The 26,493-nt window shown below is 39.8% G+C and overlaps 1 non-coding gene across 1 annotated transcript; it reads left to right on the top strand.

Moving 5' to 3' along the window:
* Positions 1–17,048: 17,048 nt before the first annotated feature.
* Positions 17,049–17,165, top strand: LOC117276201 (U5 spliceosomal RNA). The gene has a single exon (XR_004506443.2). It is a non-coding gene; the product is annotated as a U5 spliceosomal RNA (small nuclear RNA).
* Positions 17,166–26,493: the final 9,328 nt, after the last annotated feature.

Genomic DNA, 26,493 nt, shown 5'->3' with positions numbered 1-26,493 from the left:
AGAACTGTTAGGAAATTTCCATTTCTTTCATTCATGTCGTGCAGAATTTGTTGAATTTGGAATTTGAACCTTTGTATCTCCATTCTCTCATAGATGGTGAGGGCACGTGCTACTGGGTTAGCTGAGCAGGCATCCGCACATACTGCTAGGGCTGCAAGAGGCTGGGGCCGAGGTAGAGGCCGAGGAAGGGCACGTGATACGACTAGAGCACATGTCAGAACAATAGTTGAGGAGCCACCAGTAGCTCCAGTTGGGGGACAAGTACCAGAAGCACTTGTTGTTACCCCCAGACTTCAGGAGACTTTGGCACAGTTCCTGTGTATGTTTGGTACATTAACTCAGGCGGGATTGATCTCTGTTGCACCAAACATTCCACAGATTGGGGGAGTAGCTCAGACTCCTACCACAATTCCAGAGCAGCAGGTTCACGTTGGTCAGGTTCCGGGTGTAGTACCAGTACAACCTGTTATTCCAGTTCGGCCTGAGTTCAAGACCAAGGCATCAGAAGAAGAACAAAAGAGACTTGAAAGGTTTAAGAGGTATAGTCCACTAACTTTCAGTGGCACAGCTACAGAGGATGCCCAAGAAGATTTAAAAAAATGTCATCGTATTCTCCGCACCATGGGTAATGTGGAGGTGAGCGGAGTTGCCTTTACTACATTTCAACTGTCAGGCGTAGCGTATCGGTGGTGGCAAATCTATGAAGAAGGTAGACCAGCCGATGCCACACCACCAACTTGGGTTCAATTTTCGGAAATGTTCTTGAAAGAGTTTGTTCTCCAGACTCTCAGAGATGCATGGCGCACAGAGTTGCGTCAGGGCACTATGAAAGTGCCAGAATATGCTATCAGGTTCAGTGAGTTAGCCCGTCATGCACCTATCTTAGTTCCTACAATCAGAGAATGGGTCCACAGATTCATTGAGGGGCTCGATTATGATATTAAAATATGCATGGCTCAAGAGTTTCAAACTGATACTCCATTTCAACAAGTAGTGGAGATTGCAAGGAAGATTGGAGGTGTTTTAGGCGAGGAAAGAGAGTCTAAGGAGGCCAAAAGGTCTCGAAAATCTGGAGGGTTCAGTGGATTTTACTCTTCAGCTAGAACCCATTATAGCGGAGGCTCGAGTAATCGGTCAACTCAATCCGCACATCAGAATACTTGGAGTGCTCCAGTTTACAGTGCACCACCGACACGAGTTTCTTACAGTGGTTATTCCAGTTATCCAGTACAGACTCAGTACGAGCAGCCGCGACCTCAGAGGGGTTGTTATGAGTGTGGTGATACTAGGCATATCATGAGAGATTGTCCCATACTTGGGAGGGGTGGATTTCATCAGAACACTCCAGCTACAAGCTTTATTCCAGTTGATACTCCACGTGCACAGTCAGCTAGAGATGGAGGACAGGCGGGTAGTGGGCGCCTGAGAGGTGGAGGCCCGACCCGTTGATTTAATCACTATGATTTGGCTGAGGCCAATACACCCGATGGTGTCGTTACAGGTACGATCCTGATTTTTATTATAAAATGATATTTTCCTTAATTTGATTTAGTTCTGAATATTGAGGTGAATCCTCCTATTATGCTCCACTTATAGGTGACCTTCGTAAATTTGTGACCCACTTATATGTGTATCCCTGTTGGGAGATTTAAAGATGTGAGTCTGTGTCTGTCATTTTATTTTTGTGCACCATTGAGGGCTATAAGTCCAAAAGCAAAATTTTATTATTCAATACAGTGGGTTTAATGTGTTTCAGAATAATTGATTCTAATTTTTATGAATCATACGTCCTACCGGTATGAGGGTTCATTATATGTTGTGAAAATTGTTTATGAAATATATTGAACAGAAGAAAGAAAGGAAATTAAAATTTTCAGTTGGCACAATGTGCAATAAAATTGTGATTCGGATTTAAGGACGAGATCCTCGCATTTTTTTTACATGATGTGAAATATTTAAACCGGGGTGCAAGCTGCGGTGGAGGTTATGTAAGGACGAGATCCTTGTGGTGAAATATTTATGAGTTTAAAATTATCCCTTTGTGAAATTAATTTGTACAATAATATTAATAGGGAGTCATGCCTGTTAGGCTTATTTGATAATTCTTGTATAGTTTTCTGTTCATATTCAGCCATTTTCGTGCTGTAAACATTGAGTTTTAGCCTATGAGGTGAGTGCCAAGGCGGCGTTAAATGTGACTCATTAATCTGACTAGGTAATCATGAGGTCTTCATGCCTCACATTCTGTTGTCAGTGTTGTGAAAAAAAATCGTAATGAGGTGGTGGTTAATATGAGATTAATTGATGATGCTAGAATTAATTATGAATAGCTTTTAAGAGCAGAGATGTGGTGATGGGCATACATGTGATGTGCTTCATGTCCTGATATCATAATGATAATGCAGTGCTTGTAATGCTGAGATTGGTGTTATTCATATATATCTTGAGGTATTTTATTGGGTTGTGGATGAGTTATTAGGAGTTGTTTTGGTGTTACTCTGGCAGGTGGATATGCCCGTTTACAGAGGAGACTCTGCCGAAATTTCTGAAAAATTTGGGAGTTAGTAAAATTTGGAGGATTGAGATTTTCAAAGGAAGAGATAAGTTATGTAACGTGTCTGAGGGCGAATGAACCTAAGCCAGGGGAGAAAGTAACACCCCAGAAAAGAAAAGAAAATTGAAGTACTTCAACACTATCAAGAAAATTGATGTGTGCATAGGCACGAGTTGCTATAGCCAGTTGAGACTAATACCGTGTGTTGTTGTGAAAATCAGACCTTTTGAAATGTTTGGAGTGTAAGGAATTGATCTTAAAGTTTTCAAGTATGGATAAAAGAAATAATCTCAATTGAGATGGTGTTGTCGAACCCGTGTTAAATTGCGGGAATGTAGAATCACCCCACAAGTATGTGTGCAAGAATATACTCAGTAATTTAAAGTCCTCAGAAAAATTCTTAACACGTTCGAGGACGAACGTTTGTTTAAGAGGTGGAGAATGTAACGACCCGACTTGTCGTTTTAAGAAATTATGCCTCGTTCAGTGGCTTAAGGTTTCGGGATGCTTCGCAATATGTATTGTGACCCACGTGTATGGTCGAGTTTGGTTTTCGGAATTTAATTTAAAGAAAAATTCTCATTTCGAAGCTTAAATGGAAAGAGTTGACCGGGGAGTTGACTTTTGAGCAAACGACTCCGGAATAGAATTTTGATGATGGAAATAGCTTCGTATGATGATTTCGGACTTAGGCATATGTTCGGGTTTGGATTTGAAAGTCCGTAGGACAATTCGACACATTTTGGCGAAAGTTGAAAAATATAAGATTTTGGAAAAAGTCCGACCGAAGGGTGAATTTTTGATAACGAGGTTGGGATTTCGATTCCGGAAATGGGAATAGCTCCATTACGTCAATTATGACTTGTGTGCAAAATTTGAAGTCATTCCGGATTGATTTGATACGTTTCGGCGCAAAATATAGAAGTTGGAGGATTTGAAAAACTTATAATTTGATTCGATGCGCGATTCGTAATTTCGACGTTGTTTGATATGGTTTGAAGCCTCGACTAAGTTCGTATTGTATTTTGGGACATGTTGGTATAATTGGTTGAGGTCCCGGGGGCCTCAGGTGGATTTCGGAAGGTTAACGGAGCAATTCGGACTTGGAAGAAGCCGCTGGAAAATGGCAGAAGCTGTTGGAATCGCACCCGCGGAATTTGGGCGCAGATGCGACCATCGCAGAAGCGAGAAGAAGTTCGCAGAAGCGAAATCGGCTGGGTTGGACTGAGGCCGCAGGTGCGAAAAATTTCCCGCACCTGCATGAGCGCAAAAGCAGAAGCTCTTATGCAGGTGCGAGGGCAGCGCTAGTGGACGTCGCAGAAGCGAGAATTGGCTTGCAAAAGCGAGCTCGCAGGTGCGAAAATATGTCCGCAGGTGCGGAATCTAGGCAGAACATTTAGGGCCAAAAATGGTCATTTCGCCATTTTTCGTTTCGGATTTTTTCGAGCTCGGATTTGGGCGATTTTGGAGGGAGTTTTCACAAGCTTGGTTGGAATAAGTGTTCTAAGTGTTTATATTTCATGAATCCATGATGATAATCATCATTTAATTCGGATTTAAATGGAAGAAATCAAGATTTTTGTAAAATCTTCCAAAAACGAAAATTTAAGATTTGGAAGTCGAGTTGTTATTGGAATTCAATAAAATTGTCATGGTTGAACTCGTATCGGAATGGGTGTTCGGATTTCATGAAAATTATGTCAGGTTCCGAGAGGCGGGTCCCGCATTGACTTTTGTTGATTTTTTGGAATAAATTTTTAAGTCGACGTATTATTATCTGAAATTATTTCCGATGAATTCTAATGAAGTTATACAATTAATTTCGATAGATTTGAGCTGTCCGGAGGCCAATTCAAGCAAGAAGGCTATTTTGGAATATCGGCCTAACTTCAAAAAAGGTAAGTGTCTTGCTTAACCTTGAGTGGGGGAATTACCCCTTAGGCATTGAGTCTTATGTGCCATTTGTGAAATGTGAAAACCCATATGCGCGAGGTGACAAGTACGTACTCAGGCTTATACGTGCAAAATTCATTGAATTAAAGTCTTAGGCATTATTGCATAGTAAATTGGGAAATTGTGAAAATTTTTTAAATCATCTGTTTGCCATGCCTAAATCCTTATTGTTGAATTTGTTTTTATATGATAATTTGATGTGATTGTTACTTGAAATATTTATGAAATTTCGTGAGTATTGCTGGTTTAATATTTCTTGGAAATAAATTCCAATATGATCTTCTTATGTAAATAATTAATTTAAGCAAGCTTAAGAATAAGTGTTAATATAGTTATATAAATTTGCATTAATGAAGGTTTTGCTTTATGCTGAGTAATTTCTATCTCTATTGATTGTTTTTGGGCGTTATATACATTGTGTGGAGCCTTGGGCTATTTGTTGTGAAATTAATTGATTTTGTTATATCTTTGGATTTTGGTTGTGGCCATTGGGCAAATTGTGATATGAATTGATTTTATTATATTGTCGTGTTAATTTTTCGTGTAAATTGTTGTGTTGTGTGAGTTACTATATTGGGGAGATAAGGGTGGCATTTCACCATTGGTATTATGTGGGTATAAGGGTGGCATTTCACTGTTGTTGTGTTTGTTGGAATATTGTCTGGGCATAGCGATAAGGGTGGCAATAGAAACGATAAGGGTGGCTATTGATATTGTCTGGACGGAGCGATAAGGGTGGCTATAGGAGTGATAAGGGTGGCAATAGGAGCGATACGGGTGCCTATTGTCAGGGGCGATATGTGATGATGTGGGGTTATGGTGTTGATAATTTTTAGGTGATGTTGTGATTTTATTGTGTTTATTTCTATACCTTGTGCAACTTGTCTTATTGTTGGTAAATTGATAACAATCTGATGCATGTTGAAATTGAGAGCCTGTGGCTATTGCCAGGCGGATTAAAAAAGGAAATGTGGGCTCGAGGTGCCATGAGTAAATAATGATAATTGGCACGTGAATTGTCCGTACAGTTGTGATATGAAATGAGGGCACGAGGTGCCCGAGAAATATGATGATTTAATTATGGACACGAGGTGTTGTGAAAATATGAAAATGGGCTAAGACCCGTGTTTACGAAAAATATAAAAATGGCCCGAGACCCGTATTTTTATGATTATGAAATGAGGTGTCACATGGTGACTTTTTAATTGAAAGAATTATATTCAAAATATTTATTTGGAAGGATTTTTACTTAGAAAGTATTATATGAAAGAATTTTATTTGAAAGATATTTATTTGAGGAAATTATATTTGAAAAGATTTATTGAAAGAATTATATCTGAAAAATAATTATTTGAGAAAATTATATTTGAAAGAGAGTTATCTGGAAGAATTATATGTGAAAGACATTTATTTGAAGGACTTGATTTAATTGGGTGTACTTGTGTTTATTAATTGTTGAGTGATATTAATGGTATTCTTGTTGTCTGCTGTGCATATCACTGGTTGTTCCATGTTGTCCTATTGTTATTTGTTTCCTATTATTTTATATATTATATTGCACAGGTTATTAGACTAGTGAGTGTCTTGACTGTACCTCATCTCTACTCCATTGAGGTTAGTCTTGATACTTAATGGGTACCGACCGTGGCGTTGCACATTTTTGTGCAAAGTCAGGTATTGAAGATAACGGACTTGAGCAGAGTTAAAGCGGGATCGTAAGGATTCAAGGTGGATCTGCTTGGTCGTCGCAGTCCCTTGGAGTCTTTTCATTTCATTGTACTGTTAACTTGTAATCAAACAATATTGAATATTCGTTCCTCGTGATCATTCTATGTATTCAGTTAGAGTTCGTGACTCAGTACTACCAGTCTTGAGAGGTTGTACATTCATATATTGTAATTATTTCCGTTATTAGTTTTTTTTTTAAATTTTAAAATGGCTCCAAATATGTAATGGAAATCGGCTTACCTAGTCTTAGAGACTAGGTGCCATCACAACTCCTGTGGTGGGATTTTGGGTCGTGACAATAAGGGATGTTCCTGATGTATTTCCAGCGGATCTTCTGGGTATGCCACCCGACATGGATATTGATTTTGGCATCGATTTGTTACCGGGCACTCTGCCCATTTCTATTCCACCATATCGTATGGCCCCAACAAAATTGAAAGAATTAAAAGAGCAATTATAAGAGCTGCTTGATAAGGGTTTTGTTCGGCCCAGTGTATCGCCTTGGGGTGCTCCCATCTTATTTGTGAAGAAGAAGGATGGTTCTATGCGGATATATATTGATTACCTCCAGTTGAACAAGGTTACAGTGAAGAACAAGTATCCATTGCCACGTATTGATGACCTATTTGATCAGTTTTAGGGTGCCAGCGTGTTCTCTAAGATCGACTTGCATTTAGGCTATCATCTGTTGAAGATTCGGGAGCCAGATATCCTGAAGACTACTTCCAGGACTCGGTATGATCATTATGAGTTCCTTGTAATGTCATTTGGGCTGACCAACACCCCAACAATATTTATGCACTTAATGAATAATGTCAGCCCTATCTTGATTCTTTCGTTATTGTGTTTATTGACGATATTCTGGTGTATTCCCGGAGTCAGGAAGATCATGAGCAACACCTGAGGACTGTGCTTCAGACTTTGAGAGAAAAGAAGTTTTATGCAAAATTTTCAAAGTGTGAATTCTGGCTTGATTCAGTGGGATTTTTGGGTCATATAGTTTCGTGCGAAGGAATCGAGGTAGATCCGAAGAAGATTGAATCAGTGCAGAGTTGGTCCAGACCGACCTCAGCTACGGAGATCCGGAGTTTCCTTGGTTTGGTGGGGTATTATCGCCGATTTGTAGAGGGTTTCTCTTCTATTGCCACAACTATGACCAAATTGACTTAGAAGGGTGCTCCGTTCAGGTGGACCGAGGAATGTGAGGAGAGCTTTCAAAAGCTCAAGACAGCTTTGACTACAGCCCCAGTATTGGTGTTGCTCACAGGTTTAGGGTCTTATACTGTGTATTGTGATGTTTCGCGTATTGGTCTCGATGCAGTGTTGATGTAAGACAGTAGGGTGATTGCCTATGCGTCCAGACAGTTAAAGGTACATGAGAAGAATTATCTGGTCCACGACCTCGAGTTAGCAGCTATTGTTCATGCATTGAAGATCTGGCGGCATTATTTGTACGGTGTCCATTGTGAGGTTTATACCGATCACCGGAGTCTACAACATCTGTTTAAACAGAAGGATCTTAATTTACGGCAGCAGAGGTGGTTGGAGTTTCTTAAGGATTATAACATCACCATTCTTTATCACCTCGGGAAGGCCAATGTGGTGGCCGATGCCTTAAGTCGTAAGGCGGAGAGTTTGGACAGCTTAGTATATTTAGCGGTAGTAGAGAGGCCTTTAGCCTTGGATGTTCAGGCCTTGGCCAACCAGTTTGTTAGATTGGATGTTTCCGAGCCGAGCCGACTTTTGGCTTGTGTGGTTTCTCAGTCTTCTCTGTATGATCATATCAGGGAGCGTCAGTATGATGACCCCCATCTGTTTGTCCTTAAGGACACAGTTTAACACGGTGATGCCAAAGAAGTCACTATTGGAGATGACATTGTATTACAGATGTAGGGCAGGCTATGTGTGCCTAATGTAGATGGTTTGCGGGAGTTGATTCTCCAGGACGCTCACAGTTCGCGGTACTTTATTCATCTAGGTGCCGCGAAGATGTATCAGGACTTTAGATAGCACTATTGGTGGAGGCGAATGAAAAAAAACATGGTGGAGTATGTCGCTCGGTGCCTAAATTGTCAGCAGGTGAAGTATGAGCATCAGCAACCGGGTGGATGCTTCAGAATTTAGAGATTCTAGAATGGAAATGGGAGTGGATCACTATGGATTTTGTTGTTGGGCTCCCACGGACTCAGAGGAAGTTCGATGCAGTTTGAGTGATTGTGGATAGATTGACCAAGTCAGCTCATTTCATTACTGTTGTTACTACTTACTCTTTAGAGCAATTGGCTCAGGTTTGCATTCGCAAGATTGTCAGGCTTCATGGCGTACCGGTATCTATCATCTCTGATCGGGGTACGCAGTTTACATCACATTTCTGGAGAGCCGTATATCGAGAGTTGGGTACTCCGGTAGAGTTGAGTACAACATTTCACCCTCAGACGGACGGACAGTCCGAGCGCACTATTCAGATATTGGAGTCTATGATTCGTATGTGTGTGATAGATTTTGGGGGTGCTTGGGATCAGTTCTTACCACATGTGGAGTTTGCTTACAACAACAGTTATCAGTCGAGCATTCAAATGGTGCCGTATGAGGCCTTATATGGTAGGCGGTGCCGGTCTCCAGTGGGTTGGTTCGAACCGGGCGAGGCTAGACTATTGGGTACATACCTGGTTCGGGATGCTTTGGAAAAGGTTAAGTTGATTCAGGATCGACTTCCTATAACCCAATCTAGACAGAAGAGTTATGCAGATCAGAAGGTTCGTGATGTTACATTCATGGTTGGTGAGCGGGTTTTGCTCCGGGTTTCACCTATGAAGGGTGTTATGAGGTTCGGAAAGAAGGGCAAGTTGAGCTGGAGGTATATCGAACCTTTTGAGATTCTTGAGAGAGTTGGAGAGGTGGCTTACAGACTTGCACTACCAGTGAAGGGGTCATCCGGTCGAGGAGGCGACTTGGGAGACCGAGCATGATATGCGCCGCTGTTATCCTCATCTTTTCACCACTCCAGTTATAATTTTAAACCCGTTCGAGGACGAACTTTTGTTTAAGAGGGGGAGGATGTAACGATCCGGCCAGTCCTTTTAAAAGTTGTAACCCCGTTCCCCTATTTACTACTCATTCTGTACTTTATAACTGTTATGTGACTTGCTGGGGTAGTTAGTTCGGGTCCGGAGAGATTTCGGAATGAATTGAGATACTTAGTTTTAAGGTTGAAAGCTTAAGTTGAAAAAGGTTGACTGGATATTGACTTATGTGAAAACGACCCCATAATAGAATTTTGATGATTCCAATAGCTCCATATGGTGATTTTGGACTAAGGAACTTATCCGGAAAATTATTTGGAGGTCCGTAGTTAAATTTGGCTTGAAATGGCTAGAATAGAAATTTAAGTTTGGAAGTTTAACCGGGGAGTATACTTTTTGATATCGGGGTCGAAATCCAATTCTGAAAATTTAAATAGGTCTGTTATGTTATTTATGACTTGTGTGCAAAATTTGAGGTCAATCGGACTTGATTTAATACGTTTCGGTACGAGTTTTGTAAATTTGAAAATTGAAAACTCATAAGTGCGATACGAAGTGCAATTCATAATTTCGATATTGTTTGATGTAATTTGAAACCCCGAGTAGGTCCGTGTTATATTACTGGACTTGTTGGTATATTCTGATGGGGTCCCAAGTACCCCGAGTGCAATCCGAATCGAAATCGGATCAATTTTTGGACTTAGGAAAATTCTAAAATTTGCAGCTTATGGTGCCATCGCACCTGCGGAGGAACTAACCGCATGTGCGTACTCAAACAAGCGAGTTGTGGCTCACAAAAAATGGACAAAGGGATGCCCAGTTGGAGTCGCAGAAGCAGAAAGAGCTCCGCAGAAGCGAAGCCGCTTCTGCTATGGAACAAACCGCAGAAGCGAAGGTTGCGCAGAAGCAGGAAGCGAGGTCGCACCTGCGGTTGAGCAGAAGCGAACCATTGTCCACAGGTGCGAAGGAAGCTGTCTAGTGCTGCTTCGCAGAAGCGGAAATGTGGTGGCAAATGCGACTCCGCAGAAGCGACAATTGGTCCGCAAATGCGAAAATACCTGGACAGAACATATAATTTGGGGCTTGGCCATTTTTACCAATTTTAGGATTTTAAGAGCTCGGGTGAGGTGATTTTCAGGCGATTTGTTAAGGAAAATATTGGGGGTAAGTGTTCTTAACTCAATATTGGTCAGATTACCCGAATTCATGATTATTTTTAACATTTAATTGGTGATTTGAGTTGGAAAATTGTGAAAACCCTCTTAGTTTAGATTGAAGATTTGAGGGTCGAGTTGAGGTCGGAATTTAGTAATTTTGGTATGATTGGACTCGTGGTTGAATGGGCGTTCATATTTTATAACTTTTATCGGGTTCCGAGATGTGGGCCCCACAGGCAATTTTTGAGTTAAATTTCCGATTTTGTTGGAAAATTTATATTTTCATATGGAATAAATTCCAATAATTTGTATTGATTGAAACGAATTAATTGTGACTAGATACGAGGCGTTCGGAGGCCAATTCACGAGGCAAAAGCATAGAAGAGTAAAGAATTACCGGTGTTCGAGGTAAGTGACTTGTCTAACCTTGTATGGGGGAAATTTCCCTTAGCACTGGTATTGATATGAAAATTTTGATGTGTTGAAAGTCATGTAAACGAGGTAACGAGTGTGTACACGGGCTAAATGTGGAAGATTATGTCTTTAAATTGTGTGGATCATTGTTGCATATTAACTAAATTATTTTATTCTGTTATATTCATCATCATTAATATATTTTCGTATTTTAAATTTGCCTGACCTGTTCCTACTAAGTGTTTTTACCTGTTTAGTTGAAACTCTATTTCTTTTGTTCTGTGCATTATTTGAAGGCTGGATTTCTTAATTTAAATATTATTAAAATGAAGTATTTTACATTTAAAAATTTGATATTAAAGGCAAATTGTTTAATTTGTGAAATATTATTTTTGCTGAGTTATTCATTCCTAAATATTTTGTGAGATTTTGTACTCATTGTGATCGAGCCGTGAGCTCCTTATTATGGAAAATATTCTTGTTGTTGATTTATTTTGGTAAGTTGAATTATTTGGGCACTTGAGGTGCAAATTGTGATATATTGTGATATTGATACGCATGCGGTGGTATAAGGCCTGGGTGTTGAAACACATGCGATGAGATAAGGGTGGCTTGATACGCGTGGCTAGTAGAGGAACTACTAGAAGTCATGCAGTGTGATAAGGGTGGCTAAAACGCGGGATGCTATTTCGGAAAAAAATATTTTCTTTAAAATTAAATGTGAAGGCTCTCGCAGTGATAGAAGAAAATGAGATATTATGAATTTATTTATGATTTGGGACTACGAGGCGGTACCTCGGGAGTGCCATTGTTGATATTTCTTTATGGTTGTATTGCCTTTGGTTATTTTGGTGTTCTTATTAAAGTTGTAAATTTCTGTTTTCTTTCCGCGAGGTGTTATTTGCCCTTTTCCCGTGTAGTTAAATTGTGACATACTACTTACTAGATTCATCTCCATTGTCATTATCATTATTATATTGTTAAACTTTACACCCTATCTTTTATTATTTCAGTAGGACTTGATCTGACCTCGTCACTACTCTACCGAGCTTAGGCTTGGCACTTACTGGGTACCGCTGTGGTGTACTCATATTATGCTTCTGCACATCTTTTTGTGTAAATCCAGGTACTTCCTATTAGACCAGGTATCAATGAATTAGCCGTACGCGGAGACTTCGAGGTATATCTGCCAGCGTCCCCAGACTTCAGAGTCCCCTTCTATCTTATTATGTTGTCCTCCTTATTTTCCTTAGACTCTGATATATAGAAACATTGGGGATAAATTCTTAGAAGCTTGTGACTTATTCCTACCAGATTTTGGGAGTTGTAATTGTTAAATTTGCAGTTCTTATTTATTCAACTATTAAGGATTAAATTTCAGTTTATATTCAGTTATTCCGCATTGATAGGCTTACCTAGTCTTAGAAATTAGGTGCCATCACGACATCCTACGGAGGAAATTTGGGGTCGTGACAGAGGTGCTCACTTTGAAAAAGCATTATGTGATTTAGGTGCTTCAATAAATCTAATGCCTTTTTCAATTTTTAGGAAATTAGAACTTGGTGAAATGAAGGACACTGTTGTGTCTCTACAATTGGCTGATCAAAGTACTAAAAAACTGAAAGTAATACTTGAAAATGTCCTCGTTAGAGTTGATAAATTTATATTCCCAGTAGATTTTATAGTACTTGAAATGGAAGAAAATACCGAGGTACCATTGATTTTAGGTAGACCATTTCTTGCAACAGGAAGAGCAATAATTGATGTTCATCAATGATAATTAATTTTGCGAGTTGATGAGGAAAGAGTGATTTTTGATATGCAGAAAATAATGAAATATCCTGAGGATGAGTCATCGTCATCATCTTGTTTTCAAATTGATTTGTTGAATGACCTTGCAGATGAATATAACGATGATCAGTTAATTATTGATTCATTGGAAAGATGTTTGGAAAAGTCAGGTACCACAAGTGATGATGACACCACAATCAGAAAAGAAGCTGAAATGCTAGAAAAAGATTCAGAAAATGAGAAAGTCTCACTAGAAGAAGTTCAACAAAAAATTGAACTCAAAACTCTTCCTTCTCATTTGAAATATATTTTTCTTGAACCTGAATTGTTTCCAGTAATCATTTCATCTTCTTTGACTGCAGAACAGGAAATAAAACTAATTGGAGTTTTAAGAGAACACAAAAGAGCCTTAGGGTGGACTATAGCTAACATCAAGGAATCAGTCCAGCTATTTGCATGCATAGGATCCTTATGGAGGATAATAACAAGCCAATAGTCCAACCCCAAAGGAGATTGAACCCAGCAATGCAAGAAGTCGTCAAGAAAGAAGTAGAGAAACTTCTAGCGGCAAGTATCATCTATCCGATATCTGATAGCCCTTGGGTAAGTTCGGTGCAGGTAGTACCAAAGAAAGGAGGTATGACAGTAATAAGAAATGAAGATAATGAACTCATACCTACCAAAACATTCACAGGATGGAGAGTCTGTATTGATTACATACGACTTAATGATGCCACAAGGAAAGATCATTTTCCTTTACCTTTTATTGACCAAATGCTTGAAAGAGTTGCATGCCATGGTTTTTACTCTTTTTTTGACGGATACTCTGGATATAATCAGATACTAATTGCTCCAGAAGATCAGGAGAAAACCACATTCATATGCCCCCAAGGTACGTATGCTTACCGAAGAATGCCATTTGGACTATGTAACGCTCCTGCTACATTTCAGCGTTGCATGTCGGCAATTTTCTCAGACATGACTGAAAAGTTTCTTGAAATTTTCGTGGATGATTTTACACTTTTTGGTAAGACATTTGAAGATTGTCTCTATCATTTAACTTTGGTGCTTAAAAGATGTGAAGAGACAAATTTGGTTCTTAATTGGGAAAAATGTCACTTCATGGTAACAGAGAAAATTGTTTTTGGACATAATATTGCTGCTAAAGGAATAGAAGTTGATAAGGCTAAAATTGATCTTATAGCAGGATTACCCCCTCCTACCACTATTAATGTCATTAGAAGATTCTTAGGGCATGCAGGTTTTTATAGAAGGTTTATAAAAGATTTTTCAAAAATTTCAAAACCTCTGACTAACCTACTGATGAAAAGATGTGAAGTTTGAATTTTTAGATAATTGCAGGAAAGCATTTGAGATTCTCAAGGAACATTTAACTAATGTTCCAATTGTTGTTTCTCCTGATTGGAGCGAACCATTTGAAATAATGTGTGATGCAAGTGATATAGCAGTTGGAGCGATATTGGGACAAAAGAGAGACAAGATTTTCAGGCCTATTTACTACGCCAGTAGAACCCTCAATGAAGCTCAAAAGAATTATGCCACAACTGAGAAGGAGCTACTTGCAGTAGTATTTGTATTTGTCAAATTTCATTCCTATTTGATAGGAACGAATGTTACAGTATTCACTGGTCATGCTGCTTTAAAGTACCTCTTAGCAAAGAAAGATGCTAGACCCAGATTGCTAAGATGGATACTTCTTTTGCAAGAATTTGATCTTGAAATAAAAGATAGGAGAGGTTCATAAAATCAGGTAGCTGACCATTTATCATGTTTGGAAAATCCTCCAACGGAGACAAGAGATATCAAGGAGGAATTTCCTGATGAGCATGTTTAAATAATCACAAGAATTACAAATCAACCACCTTGGTTTGCTGACATTGCCAACTACTTGGTTGGAGGGTGGATCCCAAAAGATTTGTCTTACGAACAACGGAAAAAACTCAAAAAAGAAATAAGATATTATTTTTGGGAAGATCCTTACTTGTTTAAATTTTGTGTAGATGGCATGATTAGGAGATGTGTACCAGAAACAGAGATGAACAATATCCTAAGTCACTGTCATGATGGAGCTGTAAGATGACACTATGGAGGAAGACGAGCAGCCGCAAAAGTGCTTGAAGCTGGTTTTTTCTGGCCCACTTTATTTAGAAATGCATGAAATTATGTCGCCACTTGCGACAAATGCCAGAGAAGCGGTAACATTTCAAAAAAGGACGAGATGCCTCTTAAAAAATTATGGGTCCTCTTCTTCCTTCAAAGGGATGTGAATATATTTTAGTTGTTGTTGACTATGTTTCAAAATGGGTAGAAGCAATGACTACTAGAAAAAATAATGCTCATGTTGTTTGTGCCTTTCTCAAGAAAAATATATTTGGAACTCCACGAGTTATCATAAGCGATCAGGGAACTCATTTTGTAAATAAACAATTCGCTAGTTGGTTGTCAAGATATGGAGTAACTCATAAAACAGGAATTCCATATCATGCTCAAACAAGATAGCAAGTTGAAGTATCCAATAGAGAATTAAAAAGAATTATAGAAAAAACTGTAGGTTCTTCTCGAAAAGAATGGTCTTTAAAGTTAGATGATGCTTTATGCGTATACAGAACTGCTTTCAAAACTCCCATAGGCACATCTCCTTATAGACTAGTTTTTGGGAAAGCTTGTCATTTACCCGTGGAACTAGAACATAAAGCATATTGGGCTATAAAGTTGTTAAATCTAAATTTGCCAGATGCAGGTAAAAAACGTCTGTTGCAGCTTGATGAATTGGAGGAGTTCAGACTTGAAGCATATGAAAATGATAGCATTTTACAAAGAAAAGACAAAAAAATGGCATGATAACTTCATTCGCCATAAAGAGTTTACGGTTGGAGATCAAGTTCTTTTGTACAATAGCCGGTTGAGATTATTCCTGGAAAAATTCAAGTCACGTTGGTCAGGACCGTACATTATAACAGAAGTGACCCCCTATGGTGCCATTGAAATACAACATACATATAGATGGGGGGAGACAAATTCAAAGTAAACGGTCAACGTTTGAAGCCTTATATTAGCAGAGTCTTTGACAAACAGGCTTCAACAATCCTTTTTGCCTAATTTTATAAATAAGTCGAGCTGGCGACGTTAAACTCAGAACTATTTTCTCTCCCTATCTTTACTCTTTTAAGTAATTATTAGTAGTAACATATAATATTTCCTTTCTAGTAAATATATATAATAAAATTAGTTTTTTTTCTTAAAAAAAAGTAAAAAATAATAATAATTGCATGTTTGTATTATATATATATATATATGTGTGTGTGTGTGTGTATATATATATATATATATATATGTGTGTGTGTGTGTGTGTGTGTGTGTGTATGTAGTATGTATTAATATATTTTGCCATGATAAAGAATTACTCCCATGATTTCAACAATGAAAGTTTTCTCCTATCATGAAAAAGAACATATTCTTTGTCATAATCTTGTCTTTGTTATATGAGAAAAACCTTGAGAAGCCAAGAAAAAGGAAATGAAGACAGAATCGAAAAAAATAAGGGAAGCTCCTTTATCTCCTTTTATTTTTAATTTGTTTATCATGAGGACATGATATTATTTAAGCTTGGGGGTAGAAGAATATGTATGTTATATATGTGTTTCTTTACAAAAAAAAATTCTCTGTAAAAAGCAAAAGGTAAAAAAAAAGGATATGTTACAATTGAAAAAATATGTTTTTAGTAAAATTATTAAAAACAAAATAATAATTAAGAAAAAACTGAAAAAACTTGATAAAATTTGAATTGCCTTATTCCTAAAGCGACTTGTTTCATGTACTTACATGGATTTCTTGTTCGGTTCTTTGCCATGGTCGTAATCCGACCTTTTTTTAGGAGTTTTAGTTGTTTAATTTGTTTTGGTAAATAAGTTGGCTAAACTTGATTTGACTTGAAAAATATGAGACTTAAAAAAAAAGACGAATTTGATTAAGTACCATTCATGGGTTTTATGATTACCTTTCTAAGCTCATACTTACTTATTGGTGATTGAAATCGTTGGTTCCAAGTGTATTGTGCGGTTAGCTTATATTATTTAGTTCTCCTGCTTATTTGAAAATCTAGAACTTACCTTGAATGTGGTTTGAAGCGAAATTCTAGGTAGCTCCAGGTATATATAGATATATTCAATGCCATATTGACGCCAACTCAAAGAAATAGTTGCTTTGTTTTCTTATTCTGCCAATTGGTCCTTTACTTATAAGCTTAAAAACTAAACCTGCACTGGAAATTCAATTTAGAAACTGATGCCTCAAAGTTCAATAAAACCTGATGGAGGAAAAGGAGTGAGTTGAGTCCCACATTGAAAGTGGAAGAGTACACTAGAACTTGCTGTTCCATATAAAATGGCAGCTGTGAAGAGCAGCAAAGCCCACGCAGTGAGCACAGAGCGAACTATTCTTTCGCCTTTAACTAAAGAATACCGTGTGCGCGCTGCATTTAGTGGCATACGCCTATTTTTGGAGGGGTTCTATTCTTTGAGTTCCCCGTACAATTCTTTTTTTTTTAAAAGTTAAAACCATCACCTTCGGTTGTGAGCCTAGGGTATGGGGGGTTAAGTTTGGACCCCTACCATGTATATTAAATAACTTACAATGACAAGAGGGGGACATGGTACCTTGCCTCCGGTCTACAAAAAGTTTGCCAAGCAAACAAGGAAAGGTGAAGCCTATACAAAAGCCTTTCCATCCATAAATCTAACTTAACTAACAAAAAAATTATATTTTTCATATCTCCTCCTAAAGGAAGGAATCTGCCATTTGTCAAGTTGAATCAGCCCCTTTGCCTCTCTAGGAAGGTTGTGAGGAGAGTGATATAAGGTCATGTTTCCACTTGTAGAAGCCAATTTTACCAACAGATCCACAATTTGGTTTGCTTCGCTAAGGCAATGAGAGATACGAAAAAAAGTGTTGTCAAGCATAGTAGTAATGCCATTGATTGGCGCTTTGTTTGATAAGGATGTTGGTGACAATAAGTGAATCAATCTCCACATGGAGATTAGAGTGGCCATGTTGAGTGCACCATTCTACCCCAAATTTCGCTGTTGTGGCTTCAGCTTGAGAGCTGCTATTGGCTTGGATCGGGGCAGAGAATGCGAATATGAAATCTCCATTGCTATCTCTAACAATACCACCAATCCCAGCTTTCCTGATCGCCTTGATAAATGTCACGATGTCACGACCCAATTTTTCCTCCGTTGGGTATCATGATGGCACCTAGTCTTAGGGACTAGGTAAGCCTAACATTTACTGAATAACAACAATAATAAATAACATTTAACAACTTTTGAAATAAAAATCTCTATAAAATTTACAATTCCCAAAACCGGTAGTACAAGTCATAAGCTCTACAGAGATTGCTACAAATTTCTAAATACAACTGTTCGAAAATAGGTAAAACAGTGTGAATACAAAATAGGAAGGTGACTCCGAAGCCTGCAAACGCAGCAACAGATTTACCTTTTGTCTCCACGGCAATAATCCGCACAGCTAGCTAATGATCAACTGACTTCGAAATGCCTGGATCTGCACAAAAATGTGCAGAAGTATAGTATGAGTACACCACGACGGTACCCAGCAAGTATCAAGACTAACCTTAGTGGAGTAGTGACGAGGAACAATCAAGACACCTATTGGACTAAATGACCTGAACAAGTATAAGTATAGAAACAACAGAGTATGATATCTACATAAAGACTACGCGAAGTAACAATTAATACGGTAATTGCAATAAGGAAGGAAAACAACAACTATCAGCGGAACACCATAATAATGACATAGAAGAAAGAACGGAAACACATCCTAAGTCTGATAATCACAGATAAAGAAAGGACAAGTAACAACTCAACAATACGACATCTTTCACACCGGGTTTTAGTCAATAAATTCCACGAAGTACCGAACTTCGGACAAATCACAACTCACGGGTCTCAATACCTGAACCCTAACACTTGGCATCATGTGCCCTCTTTATACCTCATAACCGCATTAACGACTCGCGTGCCAAATAGAGCAATTCTCACATAGAAGGCAAGTAAGCAAGGGTGTGCATTTATACTCAACAATATCAAGAAAATCTCTTATCCGATAAGAGTGCTTAACTACATGTATGCTTGTGCAAGTGTTCTAACATAGTTTATACCAGCTAGTAAGCATAAGGAAAAGACTGGACAACACATAGAATGTTTTCTCACAACTTTCACAAGATAAAGCTCACACAGGTAAGTGTACCACTACACAAATATCAACAACAAGAATGCTCCAGGCCATCACAAATCATCACAAATCAATCCTTGACATAGCCCACCTTGTCTCGCCACGTGTGCAATAGTAAAGTAAATGCCCGCCTTGTCTCGCCACCCGTGCATAATAATGTTCCCACCTTGTCTCACCACATGCGCAACCCATATATATATATATATATATATATATATCACATTGTCACCCCGCATGTACAAATATCAATAGTAACAATAGAACGGTAGAAACCCCGTGCAACCCCATAACAAAAAGATGTCAACAAAGGGCACTCCCGAGATACCGTCTCGTAGTCCCTAAAGTAAATGCTCAACAAGGGATCTCCCGAGGTACCGCCTCGTAGTCCCAAAAGTAAATATGCAAGACAGGGGGATCTCCCGAGGTACCGCCTCGTAGTCCCAAAGTAAATATGCAAGACCAACAAGTACAACAACAACAATAACAATAACACTAATACAAGGGTACGACAATTAAATCAACTCAGAAATTCCAGAACTCAAAGAAACGGAGGAATTAATTCACGAGGAGTGGCCACAATAGAGAATGCTAGTCATAATAAGAACATCTCAACAAGAAAGGAAATATTATGTAACAATGGTCCACAATGTACAGTTCGACAACGATGGAGCTAACACAAGGCGAATAATTCCAAATAAGGACAAGTCAACTAAAATATAAGATATCTAACTTCTTTTAAGGTTGGCAATTAAGAAAGAGATACAACAAATTCAATTAGGGAAAAGCAGCAGAAAGATAATCATAGCCTCAATTAAGGATGAAAAATTACAAAAGAGATAATTATAACTTCAAATAAAGATAAGCAGTTAGGGGAAAGATAACATGGCAATATAAGAGATAACAATTTCAGTTAAGGCACAGATGACTCAAATAAGCATCAAGGGCGGATCATGAAGTAATTAATTCTAATTAAAGCAGGTAGAGGTGAAACTAGTAATTAAGAGATGTATTCATAACATAACAACTGCATAATCAGTGAATACAAGGACCTAAGAACCCTAAAAGGCCAACTTTCCACAAATAAGTTCTGAGTACGTACTCGTCACCTCGCGTACACGGACTACAATTAGCATAGAAGACTCAAATCCTAAGGGGTAGTTCCCCCACACGAAGTTAGGCAAGATACTTACCTCAAAGAAGACAGACCGATACTCTAAAATGACCTTCGGGCGGCTCAAATCTAACCAAAAATAACTTCAACGCACAAATAAAACTCATAAGAAACTATTCCGGATCATAAAGCCTCAATCTTTATCAAAATTTAAAAATTGACCCAAAAGTCGACCCCCGGGCCCGCACCTCAGAACCCAACAATTTTTTGACAAAACCCGAACACCCATTCCGATACGAGTTCAACCATACTAAAATTATCAAATTCCGATACCTTTTCGTCCCTCAAATCATGATTTTTCATTTTTGGAATTTTTCTTCAAAAACCTCCATTTTCCTCAACTCAAAACACAATTTAAATGATAAAAATAAAGATAAAATCATGGAATATATTAAATTCTAGGTAAGAACACTTACCCAATCGTTTTGCTTGAAAAACCCACAAGGAAGCTCCCAAAACCGAAGTATAAAACTCAAAATATGAAGAAATTGGCCAAACCCTCGACTTAAATGTTTCAGCCAGGATTTCCGCATCTGCGGACAAGGAGGCGCACCTGCGCACACGCATTTGCAAGAAAGAGTCTACATTTGCGAACTTAGCTAGCCAGGCCTGGAACCACATCTGCGGATTTACAGCCGCACCAGCGGCACCGCAGAAGCGCAAGGGGGAAACGCAAAAGCGAACTTCTTCGCAGGTGCGACCGCTGGACCGCAAAAGCGACTTCGCACCTGCGTGCCGGCCTCCGCAGAAGCGAGCGAGCCTCCAGGACACCATGACCGCATAAGCGACCAGGATCACGCAGAAGTGGAGCCGCACCTGCGCTCCAAAGCGTCGCAGGTGCGAAAATACCAGAACCAGACCTGTTCAAAACCATGAAAAACATTTGAAACTCGTCCGAAAAACACCCGGTCCCCCTGGGACCCCGTCCAAGAATACCAACAAGTTCCATACCATAATACGGACTCGCTCGAGGTCTCAAATCACATCAAACAACGTCGAAACTACGAATCACCCTCCAATCCAAACTTAATGAACTTGAAACTTCAAATTTCTACAACCGATGCCGAAACCTATCAAACCGCGTCTGATTGACCCCAAATTTTGAACACAAGTCATATTCAACATTAAGGACCTACTCCAATTTCCAGAATTGGATTCCGACCTCGATATCAAAAAGTCCACTACCGGTCAAAATCTCCAAAATTTCAACTTTCGCCATTTCAAGCCTAAATGAGCTACAGACCTCCAAAACACAATCCGGACATGCCCCTAAGTCCAAAATCGCCCAACGGAGCTAACGGAACCGACGAAACTCCATTCCGGAGTCGTCTTCACATAGTTCCGACTAAGGTCAAAATCCTAAGGCTTAAGCTTCCGTTTTAGGGACTAAGTGTCCCAAATCACTCTAAATCATCCGGTAATTGAATTCAACCACGCACGCAAGTCAATACACATAATACGAAGCTGCTCGGTGACTTATGCTGTCGAACGAGACTTAAATTCTCAAAACGACCGGCCGGGTCGTTACATCTTTCCCCACTTAAATAAACATTCGTCCTCGAACGTGCCAGGTATCACCTCGAAGTCTTCAAATTACTGAAAGCACATATCCAACATACACCCGTGGGTGACCCCACATCACCCCAATCCACATAATCCTGACGACACCATCTCAACTGTAATTTATCCTTTCTACCAACACCGATAAGCCTTAGAGTCAAAATTCTCACCTTTCATTCATCTCTAAAAGACCCGATTCTAAATCCATACCCAGTATCAGTCTCAACCAGCTGTAACAACTCATGCCTACACCCAAAAGGTACGACCACTCAACATGACACGCCACACATAGGCCCATAATAACATTTCTGATCACAATAGCTGCCCGTAATCAAAACTAGCACCAGTAATTAGCCTCATATCCGTTAGAACCCTGTTTCAAACCTCCATAACACTGACATCGATGCAAGAAACATGAAGACCTCTTAACTATACACCCGAATCAAGAAGTCACAACTAACACCACCAGGCACACACCCCGCAAGCTAAAACTCAAGAAGCACAGAACGAAAATGACTGAACATGTAAAGAGAAACACATAAGAGAAATATCAAACAAGCCCGACAGGCAAAACTCTCTATCAGTACCATCCTACAAATCAATTTAAAAGGAAAAATTAAAGTATATGAACAAATCACAAGGATCTCATCCTGATATAACTTCCACCGCGGCACGGAGCCCGGCTCAAACATATCAAATCACATGGAATCGCGAGGGTCTCACCCTCAACTCTGAATCACAAGCCGAATACACATCATACCAATTGAAATCTTCCACTAACTCAATTCTGCCAATAAAGTCACAACACTTATTGAACTCTCACCCCGGTAGAGTATCTTATCACAAATCGTAACCAAATTACTCAGGAATCACATCAAACCTGCCATAATAGACAACATGAATTCACTTCTAGTCTCGTAACTTTCAATAATGAATTAAAACAATGATAGACACGGCTATCACTCATAGAATCTCCCAACAGGGGCAAACATATAAACATAATACTAAGTCATGAACTCACCCATAGGTGGGACAACAAAGAGGGGAACTCGCCCTGATAAGCAGAACCGAATCAAAATACGAATGGTGCCCCTCTGTAACAAATCAAAAGCATACCTGTATGACATCATCTGGCGCAGTGGCCTCAAGCCTACTATATGAAACACATCAACGGGTCAGGCCTTCCCCTCTTGGGCGCCCTCTACTCGCCTGAATACCCTGCTGTGACACATCTGTCTGGAGTCTAGGACAATCTCTCACCCTGCGGCTGGTATCACCACACTCAAAGCAACCTCTCTGTTGGCGTGGCTGTGGAAACTGTGCAGTACGGGTACTCAGAGACCCATGAGCACCTGAAACACTGTGCGAAGTCTAAAGTGCAAACTAAACTGGCTGGCCCACAAAACCTCTACCATGCCGTACCCTGCCTCCAAAATAAGGACCAATAGATCTATCCAGTCTACGAGGCCCCCTCTATCTCCTAACCTCACCTGACCTCGCATGTCCCCTCTCTCATGGCCCCACCTGTCCTCTCTCTCCTGATCCCACATATTCTCCACTCGGCGAGCGATCCCTACCACCTGCTGAAATGAAACATCCGTCTCTACCTCCCGAGCCATGCTGAACCGAATATCATGCTTGAGCCCCTCAATGAATCTACGGACATGCTCTCTAACTGTAGCAACCAAAGAAGGTGCATGTCTGGCCAAATCACTGAATCTAACGACATACTCTGACACTGACATAGTGCCCTGGCACAGCTGCTTAAACTCCGCGCGCCATGCATCTCGAAGGGACTGAGTTACAAACTCTCTCAGGAACATCTCTGAAAACTGAACCCATGTAAGTGAAGCTGACTCGTTCCGGGCTACCCAACTCACATGCCCGCCACCACTGATAAGCTGCTCCCCTGAGCTGGAACGTAGTAAAAGAAACCCCGCTCGTCTCCACAATACCCATAGTACGGAGAATGCGGTGACACTATTCCAAAAAACTCTGGGCATCATTTGTTGCCAATCCATTGAAGGTAGGAGGGTGGTACTTCTTGTACCTCTCAAGTCTAAGTTATTCTTCCTCAGATGTTGCTTCCCTAACCACGGGCTGAACTGGGACCACAGGGAACCTGACCAACATGAACTCGCTGCTCTAGAGTGTGGGCGGCGGGAGTCTGAGCTCCTCCCCCGGTCTGTGAAATAGATGGTGCAACCGGAATCAACCCCGCCTGAGCCAATGTACCAAACATGCCCAGGAACTGTGCTAAGGTCTCCTGAAGTCTGGGGGTAACAGCAGGAGCCTCCAGTACCTGCCCCCCAACTGGAACTACTGGCGGCTCCTCAACTGCTGCTCTGGTAGGTGCCCTAGCTGTGGTACGTGCTCCTCGTCGGCATCTGCCTTTGCCCCTAGTGACATCTGCTCCGGGGGTAACGTCATCAGCAACTGCAACTCGTGTCCTCACCATCTGTGAGAGAATGGAATGATAAAAGTTCAACTTCGAGACCAATGAACTCGCACGATAGGAATGAAGGAAGTGAAACGGTCCTAATAGTTCTGTAGCCTCTCGAAGATAAGTACAGACGTCTCCGTACCAATCCTCAAGACTCTACTAAACTCGCTTATGACTCATAGCACCTATGAACCTAGAGCTCCGTTGGGTATCGTGTCACGACCCAATTTTCCCTCCGTTGGGTATCGTGATGGCACCTAGTCTTAGGGACTAGGTAAGCCTAACATTTACTGAATAACAACAATAATAAATAACATCTAACAACTTTTGAAATAGAAATCTCTATAAAATTTACAATTCCCACCGGTAGTACAAGTCATAAGCTCTACAGAGATTGCTACAAATTTCTAAATACAACTGTTCGAAAATAGGTAAAACAGTGTGAATACAAAATAGGAAGGTGACTCCGAAGCCTGCAAACGCAGCAACAGATTTACCTTTTGTCTCCACGGCAACAATCCGCACAGCTAGCTAATGATCAACTAACTTCGAAATACCTGGATCTGCACAAAAATGTGCAGAAGTGTAGTATGAGTATACCACGGCGATACCCAGCAAGTATCAAGACTAACCTCAGTGGAGTAGTGACGAGGAACAGTCAAGACACCTACTGGACTAAATGACCTGAACAAGTATAAGTATAGAAACAACAGAGTATGATATCTACATAAAGACTACGCGAAGTGGCAATTAATATGGTAATTGCAATAAGGAAGGAAAACAACAACAATCAGGGGAACACCATAATAATGACATAGAAGAAAGAACGGAAACACAGCCTAAGTCCGATAATCACAGATAAAGAAAGGACAAGTAACAACTCAACAATACGACAACTTTCACACCGGTTTTAGTCAATAAACTCCATGAGGTACCGAACCTCGGACAAATCACAACTCACGGGTCTCAATACCTGAACCCTAACACTTGGCATCCTGTGCCCTCTTTATACCTCATAACCGCACTGACGACTCGCATGCCAAATAGAGCCATTCTCACATAGAAGGAAAGTAAGCAAGGGTATGCATTTATACTCAACAATATCAAGAAAACCTCTTATCCGATAAGAGTGCTTAACTACCTGTATGTTTGTGCAAGTGTTCTAACATAGTTCATACTAGCTAGTGAGCATAAGGAAAAGAACGGACATCACGTAGAATGTTTTCTCAAACCTTTCACAAGATAAAGCTCACACAGGTAAGTGTACCACTACACAAATATCAACAACAAGAATGCCCCCAGGCCATCACAAATCATCACAAATCAATCCCTCATATAGCCCACCTTGTCTCGCCACGTGTGCAATAGTAAAGTAAATGCCCGCCTTGTCTCGCCACACGTGCATAATAATGTTTCCACATTGTCTCACCACACGAGCAACCCACATATATATATATATATATATATATATATCCCGCCTTGTCACGCTGCATGTGCAAATATCAATAGTAACAATAGCACGGCAGAAACCTCGTGCAACCCCATAACAAAGAGATGTCAACAAAGGGCACTCCCAAGATACCGTCTCGTAGTCCCAAAAGTAAATGCTCAACAGGGGATCTCCCGAGGTATCGCCTCGTAGTCCCAAAGTAAATATGCAAGATAGGGGGATCTCCCGAGGTACCGCCTCGTAGTCCCAAAGTAAATATGCAAGACCAACAAGTACAACCGCAACAATAACACAATACAAAGGTACGACAAATAAATCAACTCAGAAATTCCAGAACTCAAAGGAACAGAGGAATTAATTCACGAGGAGTGGCCACAATAGAGAATGCTAGTCATAATAAGAACATCTCAACAAGAAAGGAAATATTATGTAACAACGGTCCACAATGTACAGTTCGACAACGAGGGAGCTAACACAAGGCGAATAATTCCAAATAAGGACAAGTCAACTAAAATATAGGATATCTAACTTCTTTTAAGGTTGGCAATTAAGAAAGAGATACAACAAATTCAATTAGGGATAGTCAGCAGAAAGATAATCATAGCCTCAATTAAGGATGAACAATTACAAAAGAGATAATTATAACTTCAAATAAAGATAAGCAGTTAGGGGAAAGATAATATGGAAATAGAAGAGATAACAATTTCAGTTAAGGCACAGATGACTCAAATAAGCATCAAGGGCGGATCATGAAGCAATTAATTCTAATTAAAGCAGGTAGAGGTGAAACTAGTAATTAAGAGACATATTTATAACATAACAACTGCATAATCAGTGAATACAAGGACCTAAGAACCCTAAAAGGCCAACTTTCCATAAATAAGTCCGAGCACGTACTCGTCACCTCGCGTACACGGACTACAATTAGCATAGAAGACTCAAATCCTAAGGGGTAGTTCCCCCACACGAAGTTAGG

The sequence above is a fragment of the Nicotiana tomentosiformis genome, chromosome 8 (assembly GCF_000390325.3).
Source record: "Nicotiana tomentosiformis chromosome 8, ASM39032v3, whole genome shotgun sequence".
Classification (NCBI taxonomy): domain Eukaryota; kingdom Viridiplantae; phylum Streptophyta; class Magnoliopsida; order Solanales; family Solanaceae; genus Nicotiana; species Nicotiana tomentosiformis.
The sequence above is the reverse complement of the archived record's forward strand: the minus strand, read 5'-3'. Positions and strand labels throughout refer to the sequence as shown.